Source organism: Alligator sinensis, unplaced genomic scaffold (assembly GCF_000455745.1).
Source record: "Alligator sinensis unplaced genomic scaffold, ASM45574v1 scaffold579_1, whole genome shotgun sequence".
NCBI classification, from domain to species: domain Eukaryota; kingdom Metazoa; phylum Chordata; order Crocodylia; family Alligatoridae; genus Alligator; species Alligator sinensis.
In genome coordinates, this window is record NW_005842023.1 from 253073 (window position 1) to 264108 (window position 11036).

General features: G+C 50.4%; 3 non-coding genes and 1 pseudogene across 3 annotated transcripts; 3 read left to right on the forward strand and 1 right to left on the reverse strand.

Annotated features, from left to right (window-relative positions):
* The first annotated feature begins 1636 nt into the window (after positions 1-1636).
* Positions 1637-1857, forward strand: LOC112550055 (annotated as a pseudogene).
* A 2485-nt stretch (positions 1858-4342) lies between these two features.
* Positions 4343-4454, reverse strand: LOC112550060. The gene has a single exon (XR_003093725.1). It is a non-coding gene; the product is annotated as a U5 spliceosomal RNA (small nuclear RNA).
* A 3371-nt stretch (positions 4455-7825) lies between these two features.
* On the forward strand, positions 7826-8038 carry LOC112550062. Its single transcript, XR_003093727.1, has one exon. It is a non-coding gene; the product is annotated as a small nucleolar RNA U3 (small nucleolar RNA).
* A 1845-nt stretch (positions 8039-9883) lies between these two features.
* On the forward strand, positions 9884-10096 carry LOC112550065. Its single transcript, XR_003093729.1, has one exon. It is a non-coding gene; the product is annotated as a small nucleolar RNA U3 (small nucleolar RNA).
* The last annotated feature ends 940 nt before the right edge of the window (positions 10097-11036 follow it).

Genomic DNA, 11036 nt, shown 5'->3' on the forward strand with positions numbered 1-11036 from the left:
GCACACCTACAGGCTGGGGAACTCCCTTCTTGCCAGTGTTGAGACAGAAAAGGATCTTGGAGTCATCATTGATGCCACAATGAACATGGGCCGACAATGTGGGGACGCGGTCAGGAAGGCCAACCATACCTTGTCCTGCATCCACAGATGCATCTCAAGCAGGTCCAAGGAGGTGATCCTCCCCCTCTATGTGACACTGGCCGCAGCTGGAGTACTGCATCCAGTTCTGGGCGCCGCACTTCAGGAGGGATGTGGCCAATATGGAGAGGGTCCAAAGGAGGGCCACGCGCATGATCAGGGCTCAGCAGGGCAGGCCCTACGAGGAGAGGCTAAGGGACCTGAACCTGTTCAGCCTCCAAAACAGAAGGCTGAGAGGGGATCTAGTGGCAGTCTACAAACCAGTCAAGGGGGACCAGCAGGCATTGGGCGAGTCCCTGTTCCCCCGAGCAATCCCGGGAGTTACAAGAAACAATGGACACAAGCTAGCGGAGGGTAGTTTCAGGCTAGACATTAGGAAGCGCTATTTCACTGTCAGGGGGGTTAGGATCTGGGACCAATTTCCAAAAGAAGTGGTGCTGGCTCCTACCCTGGGGGGCTTTAAAATGAACATCTGGACGAACATCTGGCCGGGGTCGTTTGACCCCAGTACGCTTTCCTGCCACGGCAGGGGGTCGGACTAGATGATCTCCTCAGTTCCCTTCTGACCCTACCAACTATGAAACTATGAAATACTTGACCCGACAGGCCAGTTTGTTTCTTCTTGAATAGGTTCTTCCTTGCCACCTTCTCATTTCTGGATCCCCAGAAGAAAATGCATATGGCTCTTTGGATTCTGTGGGTGATACACCTTGGAGGGAGAGAGACCAGTGCAGTGTACAGAAGCAATGGTAGCAACACCACCTTCATGGGTGCCACACATCCCCACATGCAGAGATGGCCCGCGTGCCACAGACCCAAACTCTGCTTCACCTTGGCCTCCTTCTTCTCCCATGTTATGCTTCCAGTTAGCCCAGGATCGAAATCTACTCCTATGATATTGACCCCTTTGTGGGGCACCAAGACCCCCTTGGACTCCAGGTTCCTGAGCTTGCTCATGGCCAAGCAGGTACTTCTGCTCACATTGAGCTTGGCCCCTGCTGCCACCTCATAAACTCATGTATGCCACAGGGCTCTTCCTACAGCACACTTATTCTGGCTGTTCAGGTCATCCAAGAACCCAATGACCAGCCCCTTGCTGCTAATACTCATGTACAGTATCCTTACTCAGCCAACAAGGATCAGAAAGACACCAACAAGAATCAGAGACAACTCCCACCTCACTGGGCTGCATCAGAGCTGGGTGGTGCCAGGGAGCCAGTGAGCAGTTTGGGCGAGGCTCCTGGAAGCATGGACAAGGGGTTGGTTGGCTGGAAGGATGGCTGTATGCCATTTAGGGAGCAGGGTATCTGGGAAAGCTGCACTTGTGGTATTTGGTGGCAGTGGCTGAGGGCACACAGTAAAATGGTAGCTGGGCAGGGCTGTGGTAGTGCTGGGGAATGCGGGCACCTGGCGGGGCTGGTGCTTGGCAGGGCAGAGAGTCATGGTGCCCTGGGTGCGTGTGTGGTTGGGCTGGGTCAGGGCCAGCAGGGATGTGGCTAAAAATGTGCTTTTAGGGGGTCATTTCTACAGTTGGTTTCTAGAGAAGCAAGTCCAGAAATGATTGGTTTTGTTAGCTGCAACGAGGACTTATAGTGCTTTCTCCTGAGTGTGAAGCAAGTAGGTAGTGCTGCTTATATGCAGCAGCAGCTGCTGCCTACTCTTGATGAGTGTTTGGCTTTCCTTTCGAAGCTGAAAGGAGAGGGGTATAGCCTGAGTGGTTAGTTTTATTGTTTACAGTTTGATGATGGCTTGTTCTTTTGTTTTGCTATACAGAAAGAGCTGCGTGTTTGCTTTTTTTCTTGGCATTTTTAAGTTTTACCAGTACAGTTTATGGTGATAAACTAGTTGATTTATTCTTGAAGCTCATGAATGAGATGGTATCTTTCAGTACACCAACTGCTTGCTTTAACAAAAGATATAATTTCTTCCATGACTTTTGTTTCCTTTTCCCTAGACCAATATGACTACAACCTGGATTCCTGATTTGTTTTTGATGTGGTCTGTTCTTTGCCCTTGGCCTACTCATCTTTTGCATTTTGTGCCCAAGTAGCTGTATTAAATGATGCTTCTTGGATTTGTAAATTAAACCCTTTTTGTGTAATGGCATAGTCCTCCATGCTGCATGTGTCTGCTCTAGAAGCTGTCCTTTAAGAGAAACTGAAAGAGCTGAGGGGAAGATTCTGTTAAAGGGCCAACATCTGGAGCCTTGAAAGTGATGGGGATTTAGTCAGTTTTGTAGCTCCTCTCTTCCCTCAAATAGCAGTAATTGCGTGTGCAGATGTGCCCTGTGTGGTGCTGGCACCAGCAAGTATCCTACCTCTCAGACTCTTCAGCCAGGTGTTGCTTTTCGAGATGAAGTTGGCTGCGTCTTATCCATCCTCATTCACCAATTTCTGGTAGTAGGATTAAAGTTTGCTCAGAAACATTTTAACAGAGCCTGTTTCCTTGAGCTCGGTGTGCCTGTATAACAGGAGGTTTCTGAATTGCTACAGAGCACTCCTGACACAAGACACAACCTAGTTGAAACACATTGTCTGGGACCCCTGCTGCTCAGTCAGGTGTCTGTACAGCGCCACCTCCCTTGTCATCAGCCTGACTCCTATCACTCTTTCAAGGAGCTGGCTTACCTTTTCCTACACACCCTTGGCATATGGTAGTGCCATAGGAGGTGATCAGTGGGCTCTGCTTCTTCTTGGCAGGTCTGTCTGGGGCAATAGAGTTGAATCCCTAGTCCCTCCCTGTACCTCCACACCATCACTGGGAGTACTCGGTGCACTGTCCACCAACTCAAGTTCCTGTGGTCCTTAAGGAGGTCCTTGTGGATGATCTAGTTCCAGATGGCTTGATGGTCCTCATTGAGGAGTGCCTCCATGGCTGATAGCCTGTCTCTGTCTCTGACTGACTTCTGTATCTTTTTGTGGTTGGACATAGTCACCAGGCTTTCCTTCTGTAACCCCTATGTGCTCCAGAACTCATTCAGGACCCTGTAGAACCAGGGCTGCTCCATGGTCCATGGTCTCCCATTGGTTGGTGTGTACACCCCCCACCATCTCAGAAGGTGACCTGCAAAGAACTTTACTCGACAGGCTGTTTTGGTCTCTGGCCTGGTTGCCAATTTGCAAATCTGGTTCTAGTACCGTGCCTGCAGAAACAGGTAGGTGGATGTCTGGCATACCCCCACCCCCAGACCATTTCTTTTTGTACAGGGTCTTCCTTGCCACCTTCTCCATTCAGGAACCCCAGAAGAAGATGCTCACGCCTCTCTGGATTCTGTGGATGATATGCTTTGTGGTGGGGGAGAGACCAGTGCGATGTATAGAAGCACTGGTAGCAACACTGCCTTTATGAGTGCCACGCGCCTACCCATGGAGAAGTGACGCCTGTGCCACATACTCAACCTCTGCTTCACCTTCACCTCCTTCTTCTCTCAGGCCCTCCTTCCACTCAGCTCTGGGTCAAATTCTACCTCAAGGATCTTGACCCCCTCGCAGGGGACCGAGAGCCCCAGGGATTCCAGGTCCCCAAGCTCACCTATGGCTAGGCAGGTGCTTTTGCTCGCATTGTGCTTGGCCCCCGCTGCCACTTTGTAAATCCGTGTGTGCCACAGGACTTTTTCAATTTAGGGGTTTCTGTCACTGTTACAGTAAGGGGCCTGATCCCCCTTTCTTTTGGGGTGGAGTCTGCCCACTGCTCCCACAGCCAGAGGGCAATCTGATGGTGGCACAAGCAGCCCTCCAGCTGCAGGGGGCCCCAGTCCTTCCCCAGAGAGAAGGACTGAGGCTGCCCGCAGCTCAAGGGCACTTGGACCACCCGGAAATTGCCCCTTAGCCATGAGAGAGGCAGACAGGTTCAGCTGGAAAAAAACAAAAAGGATCGGGTCCCTCATTGCTTCTGTCTTCAGCAGGCGCTTCCTAAAGACAGAAGTGGTGAGGGCCCAATCTTTTTTGTGTGTGGCGCCTGTCTGCTTCTCCTATGACTGCTGGGGTGAGCTAGCTGCAACACAATGTTGCAAGCTAAAGTTTAGTTTGCAATTATGCAAACTCATTAAAACCCTCAAAACTCCTGAACGTGTACAGCATGATGCCATTAAGCCACACAAAAAGACATTTTCATCACATGTACATGGTAATATCATCACATGTACAAGCTCCCTAAGAAAAAGAAGAAAAAGGAGGAAAAGTTTAAAGAATGCCACATCTGCTTTTGCCCCCTGCAGGGGTCTCCAAAAACATGTTGCAACTTGTTGTGGCTTCTCTCCACAGAAATCTTTAGTAAAAGGCAAAAGATTTATTCATGATGAAGAGAAGCCAGAGTGCCCCAACCCAGCCTGCACTCCCACAGCCAGGGAAGTTGACTGATGTGCAGGGCCGCCTGACTCACATGCCTCTGCATGTGCACGGGGGTGCATGTTCATGTGTCTCTGTGTCCCTCTGCAATTGCACGTGTGCATGTCCCATGCCCCCGCGGGCGGCTCAGTAGAGGCCACGCCCTCAGCTAGAGGCTCTTGCTGCTGTGACAGCACATCTTCCCCGCACTGCTGTGTCCTGCTCTGTCCAGCCCCCCATGATCCACACAAATCTCCCTGGCTTGCTGCGGTGACAGCGCATTTTCCCTGCACGGCTGTTTCATCTTCCCTGCATAGCGCGTCTTCCCTGCTCTTTACAACCCCCCATGATCCACACAAATCTCCCTGTCTGGGCAGCTAATCAGAGTGTGTTGCCACCCCACCCTGCCTCACCCCGCACTCAGCCCCGCCCCCTTCCTGCAGGCCTGAGCCACCTAGAGCTGCAGGGCGGCTGGAAGAAGCTGGGAGGAGGGAGCCCAGCCCCTCTACTCCTGGTGGGGGGCTGCCCCACGTGGGCTGGCCCAGCACAGGGGGCAGTAGTGGCCACACAGGGCAGGCCTAGCCTGTGGCAGTGTCAACAGTGGTGCTGCTGAGCCCTAACAGCTCTGCCCATTTAGCAGTCGCTCCAGAGGCACTGCCCAGCCACAGCCTCCGCTTTGCCAGGGACATGCCTTGGGAGTGACCTCCAGGGCCCAGTGGGGTCTGGCACTGTAAGGTGGCAGTGCCCCCCCTCCAGCTGCTCCCTGCATCTGCACCCTCATTCTCCAGGTTCTTGCAGGCTCCCAGGCTGCCTTCCCCACCTCTGGCCCTGCTCTCAGAGCTCCTCTCTGGTAACCAGCTCCCTCCTTGCTCCAAGCAGCACCAGACCTGTGTTTGTGGCCAAGCAAAGCCCAGCAGCTGCACAGGCATCTCCTGTGAGAGGCCTGCAATATGTAGACCCTGAGACTGGCAGCTGGGAACCGCAGGCACATGGAGGCGCTCACAGTTAGCTGCAGCACTTTGGTTTTGTTGGGGGGGGTTGCAAAACTATTTATTTCTATATTGTTGTCCCCAACGGACGGTGTGAGTTCGTGCCCGGTGCGCTCTTGCCAATGAACACACAGGGGTGGAGGATCCAACTTAATCTTTATTGTTTCAAGTCTGCGCAGAGAGGGGTGCTTGGCGATCGTTCGCAAAACAAGCACACCGGTTTCTACCTTTGGGTACCTTTTATACATGTTTGCAAGTGTATCGCTCAGTGATTGGTTACAAGCCACTGACATAAGACATTCTCTACTGAGCATGTCTCTATACCTATGTTTTAGCCATGTATTTTATTTGCATACATATATGTTTCATTAACATACTTTTGCTCTGCCCAGGGGTGTGATTTTTAGCATTATAATGAGAGACCTTTTTCTGAACTTCTTGCTATCTTATAGATGTCAGGGAGACATTATCCTGCTGGTGTTAGGGAGGCATTCCATGAATCCTCCGCATCCCACATGCTGTGCTCTGCAAGCATCTCTTAACACACACGTACCACACCCCTCCCAGCACCAGTAAGTTGCCTTAAGTATTCAGTTAGATATAGTTTGCAAAAGCTAGATATATCATAAAAAAGATTACATAAAAAGATTACATCAATATAAATAAATATTTATACCTATACCTCTACAAATTGGTCTCATGACCAATATGGTTCATTCGTCCAAACCACTCATGGACAGTGACACCACTCTGATTCCCGTTTCAATAAATGCATCTTAACTGTTCTTCACCTTCCTAGCTTTTCTGATCTTAAAATTACTATTTTTGCTATTCCAAAACTAACACTGTATCAAGTGCTTTTTTGCCCTTTCCATACACGGGGAACTTCATCATTGATTCTTTCTGTCCAGGTCAATCCTGGCTGTTGCATGGATTCTGTGGGAAGCAACCACAAAGGCACTTTACTTCCATTTCTCCAGCATCCCAAGACATGCAGGCCTCAGCCCCTCTACTTTTTCCCACCCTCCAGATCTCTAGTGGTCTTCATGCCCAGTGGGAACAGCCATGTCAGCTGTTAATCGCAGCACTAACCCCCCTCCCCAAACCCCCTCCCGCTTCTACCAGCCAGCCAGTTCCTTGTGCCTCAGTGCCCTTGGCCCTGCAAACCCCATTTCTCAGCTCTGCCCTGCTCTGTGCTCTGTTCCATGCAGTGAGTGTGCTGGTTCTCAGTGTTAGCCTCCTGTGTGTTCTGTGCTATGCAGCAAACACATTGGTTCTCAGCCTTCTGCCCTGGCTCTTCTTCCCCTCCTCCAGTTCTCAGGCCCCAAGACAGCTCCCTCATACCAGCCAGCATGACCCCTGCTGCCTCTAAACCCAGCCTCCAGAACCTCTTTCTCTGACCCAATCCCAAATCACTGAGACATAAGCAAGACTCTAAAGACTCCTTCATTAGTAGTACTTTTAAAAACCCTTTATTTCACTCCTTTCTCTTCACCCCCCCAGCTCACATCAATTAATTGTTCACATGATTTTTCCTTCTCCCCCCTTCTCCACCCTGGTGGGGTCCTGCTGGCTGTGAAGGGAGGGAAGCCACAGGTTCCACCTGGTTCTCCTCCTCCTCCAGGCTACATGTCTCCTTCCTGCTCCTCTCCCACCACAGGGGAGGACTAGAGTCTTGGCTCCTGCCCACCCCCTTAGTCACCAGCCTGCAAGGGATAAGTCACAGTCATACAAGTCCAAAATGACAAGATGTTTCCACCCAAGACTGCTGTAAATATACCACCATTTTATGACATCACACCATACCGCAGACTTACAACATCATGGCCTTCCACAGACCTCTGATGTTGCACGGGTCACCAAGGCCAAAATCCTCAGCTGTAGTGATGGTTGGGCATTAGACCGGACTGCCCGCTCCCCCTAAAGATCCTCAGGGTGGATTTTCACTCAGAGCTGACAGGACAAACAGCATGAGTTAAGATGGAAGCCAAGACCAAAGAGAGACTGGGACTATGGCAATCACCCCACCTATCAACAGGCGGGCAGAGGAACATGTAAGTGTTTCCCCCATCACTCTCAGCTCAAAGGTGCTGCTCCACCATGGTACTGCTAGGTGCAGGCTGTGTTACTGCTGGGTGCCGGCAGGAGCCAGAGACACAGTTCCCACCTTGCCAGGCTTGGTCAGGGTCAGGGTCAGGGTCATGGTCAGGGTGGGCTGTGGGCATGCAGTGAAATGGCAGCTGAGCAGGGCTGTGGTAGTGCTGGGGGGTGCAGGCACCCAGCAGGAGCCGGTGCTTGTCAGGGCAGTGCCGTGTCATGGTGCCCTGTGTGCATGTGCGGCTAGGCTGGGCTGGGGCCGGCAGGATTGGTATTAAGGTTGTACTTTCAGGGATTATTTCTATAGTTGATTCCTGGAGAGGGGTGTGTAATAGTGATTGGTCTTGCTAGCCACAATGAAGAATCATAATGTTCTCTTCTGAGTGTGAAATTGGTAAGCAGTGCTGTTTGCATACAGCTGTTGCTTACTCTTGATGACTGTTCAGCTTCTTTTAGGGAGCTGAAGGAAGAGAGTACAGGCTGAGTGGTTACTTTTTGTTATTTGCTGTTTAATAATAGATTCTTTTGTTCAGAAAAAACATTATTGAAGTCTTGTACTAAAGAGCATGGGATGAGCATGTCTGTTTGCAGGGTCAGCCGAACCCAAAATTGCTGGGCTTGGGCCTGCATGTAGGATGCTTGCTAATGGATTTAGAAGTACCTGAAGTCCTGTGACGATACGTCAGAGGATACTTACTTGTTGTAATACTACAGAAGTGGACTAGAGTCCTGGTTCCTGGCCACATCCTTGCTCACCAGGCTGCTAGGGGTAAGTCACAGTCACGCAAGTGCAAAAGGACACGATGCCGTCTCCTGAGACTGCTCTAGAAATGCTGCCATTATATGACATAGCACCATACCACAGACTCAGATATCACAGTATTGCACAGACCTCTGATGTTACATGGGACACCAGGGCCAAAGCCCTCAGCTGGAGTGGTGAATCTTTTAAACAATCAGAGGGTACTTATGGCAGCTTAACACCCCTTAACTAATGACTGCTCTGCTTTTACATGCCTTTATGATGTTTTTCAGGGAACATGTGCCAAGGCTCTAAGGTTCTGCTTGCATGTGCTGAGCTAGATGTTCCCTGGGCCTTCTCCTCTTCAACTGCCACTGAAAAGCCTCACTCATACAGCACAGTTCCTTCAGCCATTCTGCTTTTCATCCAGCCACCCTGGCTGCCTTGCTCCATCTTGGAAGGAGGGAGAGAGGTGAAGACCAGATCCAACCAGGCTCCCCGTGCTTGCAGTCCTGCTCCAAGGTGCCCTGTCAGTGTGCTGGCATCTCCCAGGCCTATTGCCCCAGAGTGGTTCCAAATCCTCCTTGTGGGCCCCAGGGACAAATGTCTTCACCTTCCCCCATGTTTCCCTCTGCTAGAAATTACCTGCAGGCATGGGTTACCACACGTCCAGGATTTCCCAAACATGTCCTCGTTAAGAGTCCTCCCAGCTCCTTCCAGGCGGTTTTTTAACATCTGAACAAACTTCCAGGATTTGGGTCTGTTCTATTGGGGCGAGCACGGGAGAGTGATTGGAGGCAGGGGCATCACATGCATACCGCCCCCCGGGGCTGGCCCCACCAGCCTTCGCCCAGGCACCGGGGGCCTCTGGGGACTGCAGCCACAGCAATCTGGCAGCATGTATTTTGGCCAGCAGCCAGAGCATGGCTCTGGCCAACCAGGCTCTGCTTTCCAGTGGTCACGTGCACTGTCCTGCCTTTTGAGGTGCAAGTTTTTTGTCACCGGGATCTCTGTAGATTTATTTCTGGACACCAGAATATCTGTTTTTGCAAATCAAAAAATTAAAAAGTAGTTCCCATCAAATCCAGGAAAACCCTGGACACCCCATTTGTTTCCTTTTCTTCTATGCAGCCTGTACCCATTCTACCGGGAGGAGGGACCTAGCTGAGCAGGTCTCCTCCATGAAGGAACCAAAGACATGAAAGAGTCTTTGCTGTCTGTAGGCGTTCTAAGGTCCAAGGCACTGGGCTGTGTGGCACTGCTGGGTGAGGGCTGTGCCACTGCCAGATACCAGCAGCCAGGGAGCCAATGAGATCCCCAGGCAAGGCTCCCAGAAGCATAGGCAAGGTCCCGGTTGGCTGGCAGGATGGCTGTACATTAATTAGGGAGCAGGGTGTCTGGGAAAGCTGTGCCAGTGGCATATGGTGGCAGCAGTTGCGGGCACATGGTTAGGTGGCAGTTGGGTGGGACTGTGGCAGTCCTGTGGGTGCAGGCACGTGACAGGGGCTGGTCCTTGGTGGGGTGGTGTTGGGTCATGGTGCCCTGGGTGTGCATGTGGTCGGGCTGGCCCGGGGCCAGCTGGAGGTAGAGTTGAGACTGTTATTTCAGTGATCTTTTCTGTAGTTGGTGACTAGAGAAATGTGTCCATGAGTGTTCGGTCTTGCTAACCACAATGAGGAGTTGTAGCATTTTCTCCTGAGCATAAAGTGAGTGGGTAGTACTGTTTGTGTACATCTGTTGCTGGCTCTTGATGATTGCTCTTCTTGCTTTAGGGAGCTAGAGGGGGAAAGTGCACACTGAGTGGTTAGACTTCCTATTATTGTCAGTAGTTCAAAAATGAGTTTTGATTTTGTGAGTGATAAGTGCTTTACTTTCTCTGGTGGTACTTTTTCCAGGGGGAGAAAGACCAGGAGTGTTGAAGCTATGGATGAATCAGCTGAGAAACTTTTAGGGATGGGAGTAGAAGCTTCTACTTTGGAAATATAAAGAAGCAGAGAGCTGATGGAAGAAGTAGAACACTTGGGAGACTGGGAGATGGAGGAGAACAAGTAAAGGAAGAAAGAGTGGAATGTCAGAGCTTCAGAAGACCTAAGATGGAGAGATGAAAAGAAATCAGCATAAAGGGAGAAGCAGAGAATTGAAGGAGAAAGGGCTAAGGGACCAAAGCAACCTGGGAAGAAGATAGAAGAAAACAATAGCTGGTAAAAATGCAGGTGTGGAAAGAGGGAAGATGGTGTGGAATCAGAAAAAAAATAAATGCCTTAAACTTTGATCATACGAGTTATAAGATGACATAACCGCTTTGTGGGGAATTGCTGGCTCTGTATAGTAGAACAGATAAGGGAAAGTGTTTGTTCTTTGTAACTCCTCTGCAACTGCTTCGCTCACCACGGCCTTGAAGATAGCAGGAAAAAAAAAGTATATACAACTCTGATTTCCAGGTGCAAGAAGGGAGTGTTCTCCCCCATTTTTCACTTTGTGAACTAAGCTCATCTCCACCATGGTTCCCATCCTGATAACAGCAAAGAAGTAATGAGGTAGTGTTTGTAGCTGTTTTCCTAGCAAACTCCGCTATATGATCACGTGAGTTGTAAGCAACTGTTAAAAAGTATATAAGCCTCCTGATTTTGCTCTTGTGGGGGGAACCCCTTTCAAGTGCTTGGGAAATCCATGTCACTTTGGAGTCCCCCCTACAGCTGTAGTTTCATTTGAATAAAAGCTTCTGCTGACCTGACCCAAAAGTAT